The following is an 18,959-nucleotide window of genomic DNA, read 5'->3' as shown; positions in this document are numbered from 1 at the left end:
CAACCACTGCGCCACCAGGGAAGACCGCATGGGCCACTTTTATAGTTATATAAACATAATCATTTACATGTATAATATAATTATAATTATATTGTGAAGTGTGTTTCAGTTTTTGCAGTTTTTTAAAAAAATCAGCTCATTTTCTATTACTCACTATAGGAATTCTTATATACGTTGGGTATGACTCTTTTATGAGAGATTTGTATTGCAAATATTTTCTCCCAGCTGTGGCTTGCCTTTTTATCATCTTAATGATAGCTTTTGATGCATGGAAATTTTGTATTTTGATGGACTGTATTTTATAATTATCATTTTTTGTCTGTCTATGAAATGTGCCATCTCTAAGGTCAGAAAGATCTTCTATGTTTCCTTCTAGAAGATTTTGAGTTTTAACTTTTAGCTGTATATGTTATTTATATTGAAAAACATACATGTATGTACATGCCGAGTAGTCGTCTGCTTCTCTGATTGAACCATGACAATTACACAGCTCAAGCAGCAGGGAAGCTTATATAGCAGCTTAGACCTGGAACAGAACCTCCTCCTTTTCTCAATTCCACTTACAATTTCTAGGATTTTAGGTTAATTGGGTGATAGCGGTACACCTTTTGGCTTCAGCTAGAGGGAGGGTTCCCACGTGCATATGTTAGGTTGTTCTGTTCTCAGTGGACTCCCAGCCCCTCATCTCTCTTCACGTGCTTAGAAATGGAAACCCTGACTTTCTCTACAGTTTCTTTGGAGTGTAGCTGTCTTAGTCTGTTCAGGCTGCTATAACAAAACATCATAGACTGGGTAGCTTATAAACAACAGAAACTTATTTCTCACAGTTCTGGGGGCTGGAACTCCTAGATCAGGGTGCCATCATGGTTGAGGGAGGGACTTCTTCTGGGATACAGACTCTCCTTGTGTCCTCCCATGGTGGAAGGGAGCCCCGTTTACAAGGGCAGTAATCCCACTCTTGACGATAGAACTCTCATGACCTAATCATGACCTCATCACCTCCCAAAGCCTGCACCCCCTGATACCATCACCTTAGGGGTTAGGATCTCTATGTATGAATTTGGGGGGACACACACATTCAGACCATAGCAATGGCCCTTTACATGTCAGTAGCTATTTGAACAGCAATCAGGTGTTATGAACTCAAGAAACTGAGGGTTTTAAATTATGAATTTTATGTGTTTTAAACACAAAGCTTTGGAGAAATAAAGGAGACAGAAGGTAATCCTTCTTTTCTCCATTCCAATCACAAATCAACCCATTCTCACTGTATATGGGAAATTTTTATAGCATATTAGCCTTGGGGTTTAGTGTAATGGTTTAGTTTGATTAATGAATGGAATTAGTTTGGAAAAAATATATCCAGGTTGAAGGCATCTGTTTTATAAAGAGAAATACAAGTGAACTTCTTGTTCCACAGACCTGGGGTGCTGGGCAATCATTCGTCACAGCTGTCTTCCCTACAGTTATGGGTTCCCAGCAAATGCTGGCATTCCAGGTCTGCATTGTCCCAAAGCCCATCCCTCAGGTATGAAGAGCACAGCTCACTCTGATTACAAAACCCAACATATTTTTACGTAGCTCATCTCCCGGGAAAGACTTTTATCTAATTGTTTAATACAATGTTCTTTATTGCTAGCCACTAGGCTTCTGTCTTAGCTTAACAAAAGACAGAAAGAGGGGTTAGAAGATAAGTCATTTTTCACATAAAGAACAGCCTAGAAGCATTTACAAATGGGAGCAATTTAGACACATCCCTTCCCTTGATTTACAGCAAAAATCTGGAACACCTGGATTGCTGTCTCTGCAGCTGTTCTATGCTTCTTTTTGATTGTCTTATTTCCCAGATGAAGGAATCCATAAACTCAAATGGAATTCAAATGGGATAAATATCATTGCCTGAATCACTCAATTCCGCCTAGCTTCCTGAGGGTTACGTGGTAAATGGTAGCCTTTTGTCCTAGGAAAGAAAGTTAATCAGACTGTCTTGCAGCTCCCTGGCAAACCGTCTAATTTGTTCCCAGAGCATGTCTCACACAGAAGTAAAAATGGTTTGCCAGTTCCCAGGCTTGTGGCATTCAGCAAAACTCTCCAGGGACTCCACGTTTTAAAATATATGTCTTTCCTTGAGCGATCTTTTAAACCATTACTTCGTGCCTTCAAAAGTAACCATAACTTTTCCCCCTTTCGCTCTTCCTAGGCCCGGCATGATCAATGACTCTTCAAATATAAAGCGGTATCGTTTATCATCTCAACAGAGACCGCACGTCACTGTAGTGAATCTGTTGGTTCTTTGCGGGTTATGCTGTGAGGTTAAAATGCCCAAGACTTAACGAGGCAAGTGGCATTATTGTACTAGTATTTGCAGTCTGAACAGAGATGTTTTCTTCCTAGGGTAATTCTAACAACTCATCATTAAATGTCAGAGTACTTATGAAACACAAGAAAATTTAAAAATAAAATGAAAAGAGAGGAAAAAACTTTAGAGGTCAACCTTTAGCTTACAAGAAACTCAGGTCCATGTAGACGTTTATAAAGGTTTATAAAAGTTTTTCCAAACAAAGCTGAACATTCGGCACATACGCTACCTTACTGAACACTGGCCTTCTGCCTAGTTGAGATCTTAAGTACAATTACTCTCAGTTTCCCCAGGGAAATCACTTACCTTAGTTCCAGACTGTTCGGTTGCCGTAGGCTGGGTATAGGGGAGACAGGTTGGGACCTGGGACCTGGGACCCTTTGCTGCGATGCTTTTGCACCTGGACACACGTCTCCTTGAGCAACAAAATACAAAAAAAAAGCTGTAAGGGACTAAAAATAACTGTGTGCACGCACAGTCGGGGCAAATTCTGGACAGCAAGGTACAAAAAGACCAAAAAACCCCGTCACTTCTGAAGAGCTGGGAGCAAAAACAGGGTACTGCACTCAACACCACCAAACGGGTGGGCAAAACTCCTAAGCCACCCCTCCGGCCCGACCCCTGGACACACCCCTACCCTCACCCCATATAAGGAACAAGCTCGCCCCCCACCGCCACTTGGGGAGCTAGCAAGGGAACCTGTTGTTTGTTCCCGCTCCCCCCGCAGCAGCAGGGGCCCCAGTAAAGCCTTGCCTGACTTTCTCGTCTGGCCGGTAGTCAATTTCTATTGATTGGGGAAGGCCAAGAACCCTGGTGGGTATCATAGGGAGGAACAGGGCCTGTTAATGAATCTGTGAGTCTTCTCTCCTCCATGTAGCACCACAGAAGTCAGGACAGATGCTGATGTTTTTCACCCAACCAACCCATACCCCAGGGTCAGCACAGACACTCCCAGCTGGGAGACTTATTTCTGTGGCTACACAGTCATGGGGAGGTCTCTGTAAGAGGATTACCTTTTCCAAAAGGGTCGGAAAATGAGTAAGAGAGGAAAGAACGAATCCTGTCCAGCACAAACTACTCTTTCACCCTTGATCCTGGATCTCAGATAAAGCCTGGGATTGTGGAAGGAAGAAAGAGCAGCGTCAGGGATCTTTCAGGTCTCTGGTCACAGCCTGGAGCTGTGGGACCACTTCTGTGTTCTCTGGCTTAATGATTTCATTTCACGTTGGTGCTGGGTCCTGCCGGGTAGCATCCCAAAGCCTCACATAATATCCGTCCTCAAAAGCTGTCTGAGTAGCCTTCACCTACCTTCTGCAACCCCTTAGAATAGAAGAGGTCTGTTGAGTCAGAATTTTCTCTGGTGTGTCCATCGAACTAAACCAGCCCCGGAGAGAAAAACAAATACAACGCAAGGAGACCATCACAGAGAACACAAACAGAGAGCACATATAGGAACGAAAGGTAGCAGAGAAACAAAAGTCAATGGCCCCAAATCGATGGGCTTACAAAGTCTCAGATGAGCAGTTTCTAAATAAAGAGTGAGAGAAAATTAGCCCATGCTTATTTTTAAAAATTCAAAATGAACCCAGAGCATCTCAAAGTATACAGTTTAAGGGATTAATACTAAAGATCCATTACAAGTTGTGAGTTTATAATTAGTGTAAAAACAAAGGCTTAGTATTCACTATGAAATCTTTTATTGCTAAGCTCAACTCTGAGTTCCAAACAGATGCCAAAATATGCACCATTTTGTCGTCAAAAATAACATCGTTCAGCCTATTTACATGATTCATATAACTGTTGAATACCGTTTGCTGCTGGGTGTGCTGTGGGCACTGAGATATTACGTATTTGTCTTCATGCCATGTGGGTCTAGACCATTTTCTCTAGAGAGGTCTTCTTAGTTTTTATTCCTTTCAATTTATACCATAATTTATGATTTAGGCTAAGAAGGTTATCTACTTTGCAAGTTATTGCCAGCATTCCCTGTCACCTGGAAGCTTGACAGCCTCCTGCTAGCGGGAGGGTACACCAGGAAGGCAGGCTCATTCTGACATCCATCACTGGAAAGATATATTTTCTGCATGAAAATTGCATCACGCTTCTAAACCCAAAAGAGTTTTTGTACTGTTTGCACGGCCTTGTTCATGTTGTCATTCATTATCAGAAAACTGGAGACTTGACCATATAAATTGTTTCATTTCACTCAGATTTTGGAACGCTTAAAGAAATGTTAATTATTTGAGATCTTAGGTGACAAAAATGTAGCCTTCTAATATGAAAACATATGTGAATACTTCTTAGGCTTGAATGATAAAAACAGTGTGAAAGTATAGAAATCTTAGAGAAAATGTAGAAAATACAGAACACTATAGAAAAAATAAAAATTACCTTTAACATCAGAGCAGACGTTTACAACTTCAAATATTCTTGTCTTCTCATTATATTTGTAGCATTAGATAATTTTTTTAAATTGTGATCATAGTATGTGTACAACTTTGTAGGTTCATTCTAGATCCACATTGTCCCATATTAAGTATTCTTCTAAAACTTGACCATGAATAGTTATATAATAATCTATCATGTGTTTGTATCATTATTAACAATCTCCAACTGATATTCCAAGGAAGAAACAGAAAATATAAACTTTTCTATATCTCAGTCTGAGAAAATGTTTCACCTAATTATGTGAGGTAGGAGTGAAGTGATATATTAATATTTGGCATATGTTTAGTTGTAATTCTTAATAATATTTAGTATCAAAATAACTGTGTCTGTGCGATTTCCTTATTTGAACATATTGCACTAACATTCATATGATCTTCCAGGATTTGCTCCAAGTGCTTTCCTACATATCAGTTTTATCGTAGAGTTGGTGTGTAGTTTTTTCATTTATGTATTTTTTTCTTTTTTATATAGATATATATAAGTACATATGTACACTGAGGGAGGCATGGGGACTGGTTAAGCAATGCTTTAAATGTTTTGTTTGATTTTTCTCCTTGTTGTTGTTTTGGTTTTGTCTTTTTAAACGAAGATCTGCCATTTAAAGGCTGCCTTGCACTTTTCTGCCTACAGAGACCTTGGTCACTTTGATGTAGTCGTCTTCCTTTAGGTAAGTCAATTGAGTGGTGTTCCTTTGATGATGTAAATACAAATGGTTCTCGTTATTCATGGTACAAAGTCACTGCAAACACTGTATTAGTGAAGATTCAACAATTGCTCCTAGGGGAAATACAGAGTTAGGTTCCTAAGAGCCTCTGGTCACAACATTTTCATTATCTGATCAATACATATCTTTCTTTTATGTATGTTTCTGTTCAAAGAAAAGTTATTTAATATACAAAGTTGATTCATTAACGTTGAATTCACAGCTGATAGCACTTTAACTCATGACTGAAGGAAGCTTGTCTAACACACGTATCTTCTCTGTAAGGCATAGCACAGCCTTCTGGTGTTTAGATACACTAGCCAGCACTTCAGCATTACACTTGGGGGCATTTAAAATCGCCAACAAAAGGGGAAATCACCAATAAAATGCACAAAAATGCAAAAAATATGGAACCAAATAGACCACAAAAGGCGATTTGCTTACAGTAAAAGAGCTGAAACAAGAAAGGAAAATAGGTATTAGGAAAAATGTTTCCCACTAACGTAAGGGAAGTGTGCAATAAAATCCTCTGTGGCCAGACCAAATCTGGCCACAGGTCTGGTATTATTTCTATTGTTAGAAATAATACCTCTTAGGATATAAATCTAGAGTCTGGAGAAATTTTGCATATTTGAAAATTTCTTTCGTCAGAAGAACTTCCTGGGAACAAAATCATGGAGAAGTCCATTCTTTCCCTGTTGTAGTCCAACATTATTAAACTTTACCTTATGGATGGCCAATGACTCTAGTTGAGCTTCTCTGCCAGGAAAGTTGGGAGGGACTCTTGAAGGGAAACTAACCATAGGGTCTCCTGGACTGGAGATCTGTGCTCAATACAGAAATTCTAGTTTGGCATGGCAGAGCAGTTGATCTGAAAAGAGTAGCAGAGACTAGCACCTTCTAATCTTAGCCACGCTGGTATTGGGGCATTCTTTGGGAACAATGACCATGTGAATATAAATAACAGGGCCATAGCTGTGGTGCCCAAGATTAGGGCATTTTTTCCCTCAAAGTGTGGCACTTAAGGAATGGCATTATTCTCCCTAAATTACTTATTGTAGTCTTTGTAGGCTTTTTAAAAGCAGCAGAATTCATTGAATTCTCCTGATTTTCTTCCTGAATTTCTGGCCAAGATTTCCTCGACCAGGGATTTTGTAGTATTCCGTGGGCTTCGTCCTGGGAATATCCACTGCAATTGCTGCAGATTTCTTTTGCAGAAGAATCCATCACCTTTTCTACCTTGCCTTCCTTTCCTCTGCTGAATTTAATTCCTTGAGCTCCTGGAACATGGTCTTGGGTCCACTTCTTGGCGATCCCTTTTGCCCCAATGATTTGTATCATCCATGACTCTCAAAATTAGATCTTTAGAGCCTGACGTCTTCTCTGAGCTCCTGACTCCATAGAAAACTGCTGACTTGGCATCTCAGCCTGAATATTTAAGAGAGGTTTTAAACCAGAACTATCCAAAACAAAACTTTATTTCTATAGTCTTTACTCACACTTTTTTCTCCTCCTATCTTTCTATCTCAGTAAAAGGCATTACCATTCATCTAACTGCTCAAAACCAAAAGATTAGGAGTCATCCTTGATTCCTTTCTTTATTTCATCTATCATATCCAAACCACCAAAGTATTCTATCAGCCTCTGAAATATGCCTCCAAATGTCCATTTTTCTCCATCTCCAGTGCTACTATCTTAACCCTTAACCACCATGATTTCTTGCTGGGACGTTGCTTCCTTCCCCATGACGCTTTTGCTTTTACTCTCTCTCCGTCTCCTTCCACCAAGCACACAAAATTGATTTTTTAAAAACTGGGTTATATCACACCTCTGTTTAAAACCTTCTAATGGCTTAGATACATCACCCAATACCACTGTTTCTGCAAGGCATTTCCTCACCCCCTTTTCTAATGATGCCTGACCCCTTCAGCCACCTTCTATCACATGATCACATTTTTCTCTTTATCATACTCCTATCAGTATTATTTTATTTATTCTCTTGTTTGTGTCTTGTCTGTACCCTCCCACCCCCTCACCCCTGAACATAAACATAGGGTAGTTTGACTTTCTTGTTCCAGGAGTATCACATTGCCTCAGCATGATGCTTGGAAGATAGTTGGTTTTCAAGAGACAGTTGTTGAATGAGTGAAAGAAAATCTTTCAAGGAAGCCCAATACATAAAAACAGAGCTCAGAGCAAAGTTGCTCTGGTTGGACGGGAGGAGCTGGGGGAGGGAACTAGTGGTGGTGGTCGTAGAGGGACCCTTATTTGGCCCTATTCCAGCTGCTCCTGAGGCTCCTTGAAGAACAGAGTGAAAATCAGGGGTGGTGTGGGGATGGGAGGAGCCAGCAAGCTGGAGCTGTCTTGGTCAACAATTTTTAAAAGAGCTTTAGAACACTGCTGAAATAAATCAGTAAAAATAGTAGCACTTAACTCCAGTGTTTATTCATGGCCCCAAACATTACTTGCAAAATGTCTTTCTCTCATTGATATAGCAGCCTCAAATAATAGAAAGCAAAACCCCAAAACTCCCTTTGCTGCAGCCAAAATATTTTTGGTAGACAGCTCTGTAATAAGTATTTGAATATTGCTTGGGGCAGCTGTCATCCGGGTCACCAATCCTTAACCAATCAGGAGACAGTCTCCAAAAGTTGGTAGTCCGTCAGTAACATTGGGGGCGCAGATTATGATCATGGTACCGTCTTCTGGGATCCAGTTATTTATTTTATCATTGACATTGTCAACAATTCACCACCCAAGAAATTCTCTGGTTTAGAAAATTGCATGTAACAAATTCCTTATCTGAACATTAACAAAGAGAGTATATAATAAATTAAGAATGAGATGTATAATTTCAAGAAGTTAGTTTCTCCTATCATCCAAAAATAAATAACAAACATTTTGAAAAATACTGATTCATAGGGCTACCTTTCCCAAGGTATTTATGTGTATTGACCTTACCTTAAATAAAGGTATGATATTCTGATATTATCAAGGGAATATGTCTCCTTTGAGAAAGACCACTGCACGCCTCTAAGCCATGATGACATGAATCCTGGACAGATGGCTAGTCTCCCTCACAAACCCCAAAGCTCTTTCCAATTCCTGCCTCAGTGAAATAACTAATTATTTTAGATAGTAGATTTCCTGGTTGCTCTTGAGAAGCTGATATTTAGGATGAGAAATAAAAGACTTTTAAAGTATTTTACGTTTTCAAATTTATGTAAAAACTTCATTAAAAAATGATTTTCACAGAAACAGACTCACAGATATAGAGAACAAACTAGTGGTTACCTTGGGGTGAGGGAAGCAGGAAGGGGCAAGATAGGGGTAGGGGATTAAGAGGTACAAACTACTCTATAAAATAAATAAGCTACAAGGATATACTGTGCAGCACAGGGAATATAGCCAATATTTTATAGCAACTTGAAATGGAGTAAAATCTATGAAAATGTTGACTCACTATGCTGTACACTTGAAAGTAACACAATATTGTAAACCAACTATACCTCAATTTTAAAAAATTTGTTTATTTCCAAATGATGTTTTTACTTAAGTACTGTAACTGCAAGAATAGAATGATAGGTAGTGGAAAACAGAACCATGCCTTGTAAGCCTAGGCTCGATACAAATATTGATTTGTTGACAGCTGAAAGTAGGAAAAAAGAAGGAAGGCAGAATTAGTCAGGACTTTTCAGCACTAGATTCAGAAGATCCATCTCAAACTGGCTTAATCCTTACAGAGGCACTTATTGGCTCTCAGAACTGAAACCCCAGCAGCAGAGCTGGTTTCAAACACAGCTGGAATTGGGGGCCCAAGGGGTGTCACTGGTTCAGTTCCTTGATGTTTCTCAGCTGGCTATATGCCCCTGGTTGTACAATACATCTTTGAGGCTATCTTTTTGTTTTTTTGGCTGCATTGGGTCTTCGTTGCTGTGTGTGGGCTTTTCTCTAATTGTGGCGAGCAGGGGCGGGCTCTAGAGAACAGGCTCAGTGGTTGTGGCGCATGGGCTTAGCCGCGCCGCTCTGTGGCATGTGGGATCTTCCCGGACCAGGGCTTGAACCCATGTCGCCTGCATTGGCAGGCGGATTCTTAGCCACTGCACCACCAGAGAAGCCCCTCTGTGAGGCTATCTTAAACCCAATAGTTTGTACCTCCCACTCCCCCGCCCCTGTATTTCCCCTCCCCCTCTCCCCACTGGTATCCACGTTTGTTGTCTATATCTGTAAGTCTGATTCTCTTTTGTTATATTCGCTAGTTTGCTGTATTTTTTAGATTCCACATATAAGTGATATCAGAAGACGAATTAATTCTTATTCCGTTTCCTTTCTGGCAGTTAAGAATTCAGGCTTTGCACAAGTAGCAATGACCATTGTCACCAGTAGGTGGCAGTCGTGTGCTGGACGGTAATGAGCTGGATTTTTGGTCAGTGAAAATGAAGAATTGGCCGAAATGGTAATTGGCAGCTGGAGGAAAGCAGTGAGGACTGCGGGTCCAATTGCTGCTGCCCTGACACCGGCCGTTGTGACCTTGATCAAGGTCTGCATTGATCTCTGGCCTGAATTTCCTCGAGTAAAATTGGAGACCAATTCTCCATGCGGTTTTAAACATTTTTTTTGTTTCTGTAAAAAGTGAATCTTGTATTTCGTACTAACAATCTCAGAAGCCAAAAGCTGCTCGGCAGTCTTGGTTGTTAACATACACTGTCTAAAAATATGACTGTATGAAGCATAATCCCTTCGTTTATTGCTAAGTTTCTGCTACCCTGGGAGGCCTGAAAGAGTTCATGTAATTCTGTAAGGTGACTAATGGGCCCGCAGAGATGCTCTTGAGTTATACAACAGCTTGGAAAATCCTCCTCCGAGGCCTGCAATTCGGAAACCTCACTATTAAAAAAGTCACATTGAGTGGGCTTCAAAAGTATTTTCCAGTCATGTAATTATGTTTTAATGGTAGGTTCTTAAAATGACTTGGAAAAGGAGTTCAGAAAATTTCAGGGCTGAAATATGCTGGAAGTATCTGTGGCAGCAGGAGAAATCGAAAATGGTGACATTTAATTGGGCTTAAGAACGAAAGTGATGACTCCACTTTTGCATGAATCAAACCTTATAACGAAGTTGAAATAAGATGATGTGATAAAAACGAGCGTTTATCTGGTATAATATATTGGGGGAGGATATTGCCTTTTTTTTTAACACAGAATTCTCTACTACAGGAAGTTATGTGCTGGATCCATGTTAGTATAAAAATCTTTGCAAAAGGGAGACCCAATTGAAATTCTAAGGGTGTTCACACATTTGTTCATTCCATGGAGATGTGGAACAGCCTCATCTGAACACTTGACCTTTATTTCTCAGCATGCTTCTTTGTCAGGATAAAGCCTCTTGAATTCTTAAAGCTGGCAGTTGGGGGTGAGGAGTTGTTGGTGAGGTGTGGATCAGATGTGTTCTCAGGTTTCCTTCATTTTTTATAAATCCAGACTGCGCTTTGCACAGTGCCATATAAAAGGGGAAAGAGAATTAACTAAGGTATCATTAAGCAAATTTCAGAAACGGAGACCTGGTTGAAATTAAAAGGCGTTTATTTGGGGTTTGTTAGGACTGCAGCCCGGTAGACACAGATTCAAGAAGCACTTGAATTGTGCTGTAGTCCACTGGACTACAAAATGGAGGGGAAAAAAAACCCATATAAAGGCCAAAACCACAAGGTTACAATTAGTTACATGAGTTGTTTATCAAGAATTATCATTGGAGCTGGCAAGAAGTCAGGGTGCTTGTTAAGTAAGGATTGGTTGGGGTCCGAAGTTGTTGCATATTTGCAAGAGGAGACCTTGAGAGCGTAAGGTTGCAGCTGGCAGGTTTTGTTCTGAATACGGCTGGTGGCGTCCTCGGGTCTGGTACAGTTCAAAGAAACTTGAAGTTCTCAGTGGCGCAGAGACGTGTCAGACCGGATCCTCTATAGCCGCCCAGCTCCATTTTTGTCCACCTGAAGTGTGATCACTGCGTCATCACTGCAGTTTGTCATCAGTATTTATTTTATTTTGTGGCTATAGAAGGATCTGAAAGAATGAGAGCTGTTTTGTGTTTACCTCTCCATTTTTCCTCCCCCATTTAAACGAGGGGGCTGGGACTTGAAGATCTCTTGCTTCTGGGTGGTGGTTGTGAGGTCGGAACAGAAAGCCCAGGTTACTTTCAGGCCCCAAGAGGGCTTAAGACACAGCATGCGGGGCCCCTTCCCAGGGTTTCTGATTCAGCAAGTCTAGGGTGGCGTCCAGGAATTGGCATTTCTAACCGCTTGATACTAGATGCTGCAGGCCAGGACCACATGTTGAGAGCTACTCAACAGCCTAGAAACCTCTGGCCCCGGCAGCCTTTTCTTTCCAAAGCCTGGAACCTGAGCTTCTTGAGAGGGTTGTACTGAAGAGCGTATGCACGTATGCGGGGAAGGGATGGTTGAAGGTGACTGTTGAGGGAACATGGAAGCTCTTGAAATTGACGGACAGGACATTCCCAAAGCTCGGGGAAAACATGGGGGTCTGTAGATCCTGAACTTCCTGAGGATCAGTGCCATTTCCTTAGTCTTGCCCCAGGGCTGGACTGAGGTCAGGTGAGAATGGGGCTTGATGGGAAGCTGCTTTGCCCAGAACCAGATGAGCCAACTGCTTGGATGAACCTTGGACAGTGATGATCCAGAGCACCTGTGACACAATGAGAAATTTGCTTATTGTCTGGGAACCAAATAAGCCTTCCAGATTTTGATGTAAACCCTGGGAGGAGGAGGACACATAACTAAATTTCTTGCCGATTTGTTACCGAGTCTACTGCTCCCCACATGACTGGTCAATAAATTGAGAGGCAAGGTGTTGGGGCAAGGAATAGCAACTTTACTGGGAAAGCCAGCAGACTTAGAAGATGGTGGACTAGTGTCCCAAAGAACCATCGCACCTGAGTTAGAATTCGGGCTTCTTTTATACTCAAAGGGGAAGGGGTGTGGCTTGTCGTTGCAAACTTCTTTGGTGCCAGAATCCTTTGTTCTTGCAGCTGTCCAAGTAGGTCTGGATACAGTGTTCCTGTAAACCTCCAACAAGACAAATGTTATTCTCTGCTCTGCAACTTTTCATCTCTAGATGAATGGAAAATTGTTATACCTTTCTATCATGTATATATCAGGCTATAGGCAACGTTCTTTTACAGAAGGTACAGAGCCAGCATGACTAAGCACAGGCAACAGAGCACCAGGGTTAGAGCTAAAGGAATAGATTCAATATGGAGTCAGGTTGGTTCTTCTCTGTTACACATTCTGTGGCATAGGGAATGGCAGTCAGATCTGATTTGATTTGAAGAAAGCAATGAGATATTTCCTGCCTGCCCAACTTTGAGTCCATTCCACACCCACTACACAAGTTTCAGACTTATAACACGTAATCCACATGCATTAGTATTTGAGGCCTCAAACTAAGTTCTGCCCCTGCAAAGCTCTGGGTCCCACTTGGGAGGAAGGAGCTGGGCTTCTTCCAACAGCTGTGCAAATCTTGCCCGGCCCAACACTGGGGGCTGAAATCCAGTCAGGCTGTGCAAAAAAGGTGACGTTTTCTAATTTTCTAATGTGCACACACAATTCCTGCATAATATTACATCATGAATATATTACACTTTAGGCATTTTCCTGTTGACTTTCACATGAGTTCTACCTTTCACCACCTTAACAAATATCCCTGTGCATTTCTCCTGCCCTTGTAGATACTTTCAAATTAGATACTTAGAAATGGAATTACTCAACTACCCGACATTTTCACTTGACTTTTCTCGCAGACATTCTGCCAGTTAGAGATGCATGTGATATTAGAAACAGTTTGATTTACAAAAAACATGCAAAAACTTCTGAGAGTGTTCGGGCCATCACCCAAGGGTGTAAATTAGCCCACGCAGGTTGCTTTCCTTTAATTTCTTAAAGTTGAGATACACTGTCCTGAGCAAATGAAAGAAAAATTAGAGGAGAGTGAGTGGAGAATTACTAAAATAGGTACATTTGGAGTAGGGATTGGGGTGCAATGCTTAGTGACTTAAATTACATAAAGGCACTGATTTCCTCAGGGTTGAACACAGGGGCATTGGAAGACAGAAAATTGTTGAAGATTAGCTTGTATCTCAAAATTATAGGTCAGTCCATTCTCATTTCCCACCAAGAACGAGGGGAAAAAACACCCACTTTCTTTTCCTTGGAACCCAGGGCTCAGGTGATGTGTGTTAAGCCTCATTATGGGTTAAACAGACTGGGGGATCACATGGAAATTTAGATATCATTGCAGTGTTGTTTCTACAGGGGATGGATTTCTCTTTCCAAACAACCGATTTCAGTACATGCTTTTGGTGTCTGACCACTTATCAGGAGGATACGTTATGTGGTTATAAAGCTCAAACTTGAAGGGCCCTGGCTTTTGGACTTTAGTAAGTACAACTAGAGTGGCTGAACCAGGAAGTAACCATGCTCCAAAATCTCTAAGAGAGGTTTCAAATGTATTTAGTACAATTCTTGTGCTGGGGTGGTCTGTGGTCATTTTAAAAGCTAGGCTTTTAATGAACTTATGTGCACAACAGAAATAGACTCACAGACACAGAAAACAAACTTATGGTTTCCAAAGGGGAAAGGGTGAGGGAGGGATAAATTAGGAGTTTGGGATTAACATGTACACACTGCTATGTATAAAACAGGTAAACAACAAGGACCTGCTGTCGCTGTCGTAGTAACATAAAATGGGAAAGAATCTGAAATCATATATATGTATACATAACTGAATCACTTTGCTGTGCACCTGAAACTAACACAACATTGTAAGTCAACTATACTTCAAAAAAAATAAAATAAAAGCTAGGCGGTAACACCATGATGTATCCTGTCTTCTTTCCCCCGTAAAACAAGGTGAACCCCCAGGGCAGCTCTGTGGAAAATGGCTTCAGAAACACAGCCAGTCCGGGCCCCCCTGGACAGCGAGAGTGGAGGGAGGAGGCTTGCACCACCAGCTGCAGGAAACTGTTAAATTCCTGACCTGGTTTTTGAAAATATTCAAGGAGAAAGCAGGGACACTAATACCCACGCTAGCCCAGCTACATAAGACCGCCTTCCCTTTATTATTTCACATTAGCCACATTAGTTTGAGCAGCAGGTAAAGCGTCTTTCAAAAGACTGTCCTCTGCAAGGGAAGTCATCTGTTTTACATTAATTGTCCATTAGTCTCCAAGGTTCTGTCCATTAAAATCCTCAGACGCTCATTGCGTGTATTGTGGCAAAGTCCTGCTGTCAGCTTGCGGTGCAGGGCTGTTTTTCCACATCTGACTTAATTGCTCTAAGTGCCATTTCCTTTGAGACAGCTTTGAGCTTGCCAATTAATGCTAACTTTTCTTCCTTGCTAGGTTGAACAGATAAGCCTTGGTGAGGACAATTCGGCTGCTATTTACTCTAATTTATTAGATACCTTTCTGCCTCAAGCTCACACAGTGAGTATTTTTACATCTCTACTGTTCTGTTTGCCTGATTACTTATGAATACGTTTGGAATGGACTTAGTTTTCTAGAGTGAAAATGCCCCATACATTTACAGTCCACCCGTGCTCTTGTGATGACGGGTTGAAATTCCGTTAAACACGTAATTTTTTAATGCACTCTGAAGAATAGCTTGGATGAAACTGACTTCGTTGATGGAAAAATTAAGCTTTCATGCTTTCAAATTACAGCTCAAGAGGCGGCAGCTTATGAGTTTAATTACTGTAGCTGCCTTATTATAACTGACTCACCTACCTTTAGCGCCATGGCTGCTGTTTTGAAAAAACACATTTAAATGGAGGAAGAGCAGAAATCGTTGAGATGACCAACCTGAGAGCAGCTTTTAGAAATTTTTGATAGGCATGGAAACAAATGAAAGTATGTAAGACAGAGAGGAACAGATGAACAGATTATTTTTAACTCTATATAGGAGTACTAGAGGCTTCCCTGGTGGCGCAGTGGTTGAGAGTCCGCCTGCCAATGCAGGGAACACGGGTTCGAGCGACGGTCTGGGAAGATCCCACATGCCGTGGAGCAACTGAGCCCGTGCACCACAACCACTGAGCTCGTGCGCCACAACTACTGAAGCCCACGTACATAGAGCCCATGGTCCGCAACAAGAGAAGCCACTGCGATGAGAAGCCCGCGCACTGCAACGAAGAGTAGCCCCCGCCCGCCGCAACTAGAGAAAGCCCGCGCGCAGCAATGAAGACCCAATGCAGCCAAAAATAAATAAAATTTTTTTAAAGTACTAGAAAAACAACAGTTTTGATTCATTTTTAAAAAATTGTACTGTACTACCACTTATTGCAATTTATACATTTAATTAACATTTAAAATAGCCAATCAATTAACATAAATTTTTTTCAAGATATCATGTTACTATAGCTATGAATTCAGATTTTAAATAATAATTGTTGTCATTAATTGATTTTATTACAGGTTTTTAAAAAAATTTTACCAGGATTTAGTTTCATCTTATAACTGAGTTTGTTAATGAATGGCCCTGTTAATATTTGGTAGGTACTCGGGTATTGATTTGCTTGATTATATTTAAGCAATACCAGAAAGAAGGAAGAAGAGAAAGAGGAAGTAGGAGGAGGAGGAGGAGGAGGAGGAGGAAGCGATAAATGCATCCCAACTGATGTAAATTACAGGATATAATGAAAATCAAAGACGGAATTTTGTGTTTTCTACTCCTTGAAGATTGTTGGGGAGAGATCCACTTTTGCCCTCAGCAAACTCTTTAGAACAAAACTGAGCAACCACCCTGGGAAACATTTTAAATGAGTGAAGTCTGCCTCTGAGGCCCTCCACCTTCCTTGCAAGGGGCCCCTAACCTGGCAGTAACCTCTCGTACACGCTGTCCTCTCCACTTACCCATCTGGGGGGGCCAAGCCTGTGACACATCTCAAATGGCCTTTGTTATTGCCAAAGCCCCCGTATCAGGCCTTCCCACTCCAATGGCACAAACAAGGGGGCCTATCCCCAGCTCCAGGGGTAAATCCTGACCGAACAAAGCCAATTTGTACGGTCCCACCCTCTTTCCAAGGACAGGTTTCAGGGTGGGCTTATGACCCTCTTCCCGTCAGTGGGACCTGTAAGAGGGGTGGTGTATTGGAGGGAGTTTGGGGAAAGTGTCCTTGTTTGGGAGAAAATGAACATCAGGTGCTGTGCTCCCTTTCTGCCACCTAATGTTGTTTCGTTTCTGGGTGTCTCACTTGGCCATGCTGCAGCCATCTTGCTTCCACAAGGAGAGGAGGCTGAAAATACAACTGATGCTACAGACAGCGGAGTAGAGGGTGGGAGGAACTGGGCAGACGGCATCACTGAGCCTCTGACTGTGCATATGTTCCCTTCCATGAAGTTTAAGCCAGTTTGAGCCTGTGTTTTCTGTCTCTTGAAGCTCAAACCTTTCTGACAGATGCCCCTTTTAACGGAACTACTCATGGCCATGATTTTCTTTCTCAGATTCTTCCCAGGAATCCCCCATGAACGTGCAGGAAGCAGAAGGTGAAACCCTGCATTGCCGTGTTCTCAGGCCTGCCTCCCCCTGTGTCCCGGGTGTACAGTGACAGTGGCAGTGCTGCCCCCGCAAGACGACATCTCAGGAACGTGGTCCTGGAGGACAGCGCTTGTCTGGGAAGGCCATCCACGGAGCATTTCCCTGCAGAAGATTTAGGAAAGACAGAGACGCATGTGAGTGTCTTGCTTCCAACAAATTCCCAGATGGAGTCTTCCCTTGACACATACTTTTAGTTACTGTGTTTGCACGTACACTTTCAGGTATGCATGGCCGTCATATGTCTCTATTTTATTTGCAACAACTGGGAGGTGAGACTTCATCTTTGACATGTGTCCCTGGTGTGTAAGACACTGCACTGTTATGTGCATTCAAGAAATACTTTCTCACTAATATCCCTCCCCATTTGTAGTATACGGAAAGAGCAGTGTGAGAAAATGAGTCCTTTGTCCCTGGATCAGTCAGAAGTCAATCAGGAAACAGAAACCTTTCTAGGTTTTTCAGTTAGAGTTGCTAGAGGGACTGAGGTTTCCAGCTGGGTGAGTAAAGATCAGAAGTTTGCTTTGGGCACACCTGGGAGGGCAGGGCAGGGTCTCAAGGGAAACGGGCTGCCCGTGGCGGGTGTTCCCCACGGTCTGAGCCACTGTCTGCAGCTGGTACCAAGGAACACTGGCTTCACCTTCTTTACTGTCTTGGACCTCACATGGGGGCGCCTCTCACTGGCCAGTTCTAACCTGGAGCCATGTGGGGAAAGAACTTCTGGGGAAGGAGGTTCCTGGTTTTCCTGTGAGACACAGAGAAGAATGAGGTAGGAGGTAGATGGGCCCCTGGGCTGGGCAGCTGGTTGTCAAGTGGAGTAAATTGGAGCTTGTTTTCCCTGACACTCCAAGGACAAAGTTAATGGCAAGAGCAGAGGGGAGCTGAGCTCTGCTGGAGTAAAAAGATAAGATGACCCCATCGTTCCTTCTTGAGGTCAAGGAGACCTCCCCAACTACACATGCGCAAAAAGCCTCCTGGGGGGTCAAAAAGGGAGGGGGCACTAACCCATAATAAGTTCTGTCAATCTCCCAGAGACCCCCTCGCTGGAATACATCTTGGCTAAAAGATGTGCGTGCCTATCGGGAGGGCCCTGGGTCAGGTCAGGTGTGGGAAACGAAGAAAGATGACTGGCCAGAGGCAAACAAAGACCGGGAAAAACTGCCCCCATATGAGTGATTTAACTCACCTCTCTGGCACATTCCTCATTAGGGAGACCATCCACACTGTTCTCTGGGTGTGTATTTCTGCTTTGCCTCTGCTCTAAATAATCTGCTTCTTTGTTCTCTTTGCACATACTGTGCTTCCAATAAATTCTGTGCTTGCTTTACAATGTCTCTTTGTGGAATTCTTTCTCCAAAGAAGACAAGGACCGAGGTCCTCTCACCTGCCGACATCAGGCGTATGTATCACAATGAAGCCGAGTTGTCCACAGACCACCCAGCAGCCCTCCACCCACACCGCAGATGCATAGAAAAGAAAATCAAAACAAAAGCAAAGAACAGTTGAGAAACAACTGTCTTTAAATTATGCCAAGGATAAGATCACTCTGGCAAACAGCATTTGCTAAGCACTTAATTGGTAAAAAACGTCTGCTGTGTGAAGCAGGGGCACATTTTTTTCTACTAAATTATTTCTTGCTCAAAACTCACTCAGGTGCCTGGATATGACGCTGGAGCCAGATATAGCAACCTGGATCTCACTGGCACTTTCTTTAGAAGCTTGGGATGTGGAGCAGCTTTCTAAAATCCGAAGTTCTAAAAACCCGTACAGTTCACAAGAAAGTTCCTCATCGGCTTGCAGCAGGCTCAAGTCCACGGTAGAGTGACAGGCGCAGCTTCCACCAAGAA

The 18,959-nt window shown here is 42.2% G+C and overlaps 2 long non-coding RNA genes across 4 annotated transcripts in view; both read left to right on the top strand.

Moving 5' to 3' along the window:
* The window catches only part of LOC102993565 (uncharacterized), a 10,240-nt gene extending 7,909 nt beyond the window's left edge, over positions 1 to 2,331 (top strand). For both annotated transcript variants that reach the window (XR_008618438.1, XR_447567.4), the window contains one exon: positions 2,201 to 2,331. This is a non-coding gene — a long non-coding RNA (uncharacterized lncRNA). The remainder of the gene's footprint in view (positions 1 to 2,200) is intronic.
* A 3,063-nt stretch (positions 2,332 to 5,394) lies between these two features.
* LOC129392498 (uncharacterized) lies at positions 5,395 to 18,428 on the top strand. 2 transcript variants are annotated; one of them, XR_008618440.1, is made up of 3 exons: positions 5,395 to 5,474; positions 14,922 to 15,005; positions 17,022 to 18,428. It is a non-coding gene; the product is annotated as an uncharacterized lncRNA (long non-coding RNA). The 2 variants fall into 2 exon arrangements; XR_008618441.1 differs by lacking the exon at positions 17,022 to 18,428 and adding an exon at positions 15,481 to 15,766.
* The last annotated feature ends 531 nt before the right edge of the window (positions 18,429 to 18,959 follow it).

Source organism: Physeter macrocephalus, chromosome 11 (assembly GCF_002837175.3).
Source record: "Physeter macrocephalus isolate SW-GA chromosome 11, ASM283717v5, whole genome shotgun sequence".
Taxonomy (NCBI): Eukaryota; Metazoa; Chordata; class Mammalia; order Artiodactyla; family Physeteridae; genus Physeter; species Physeter macrocephalus.
This window is presented reverse-complemented; position numbering and strand designations above follow the sequence as displayed.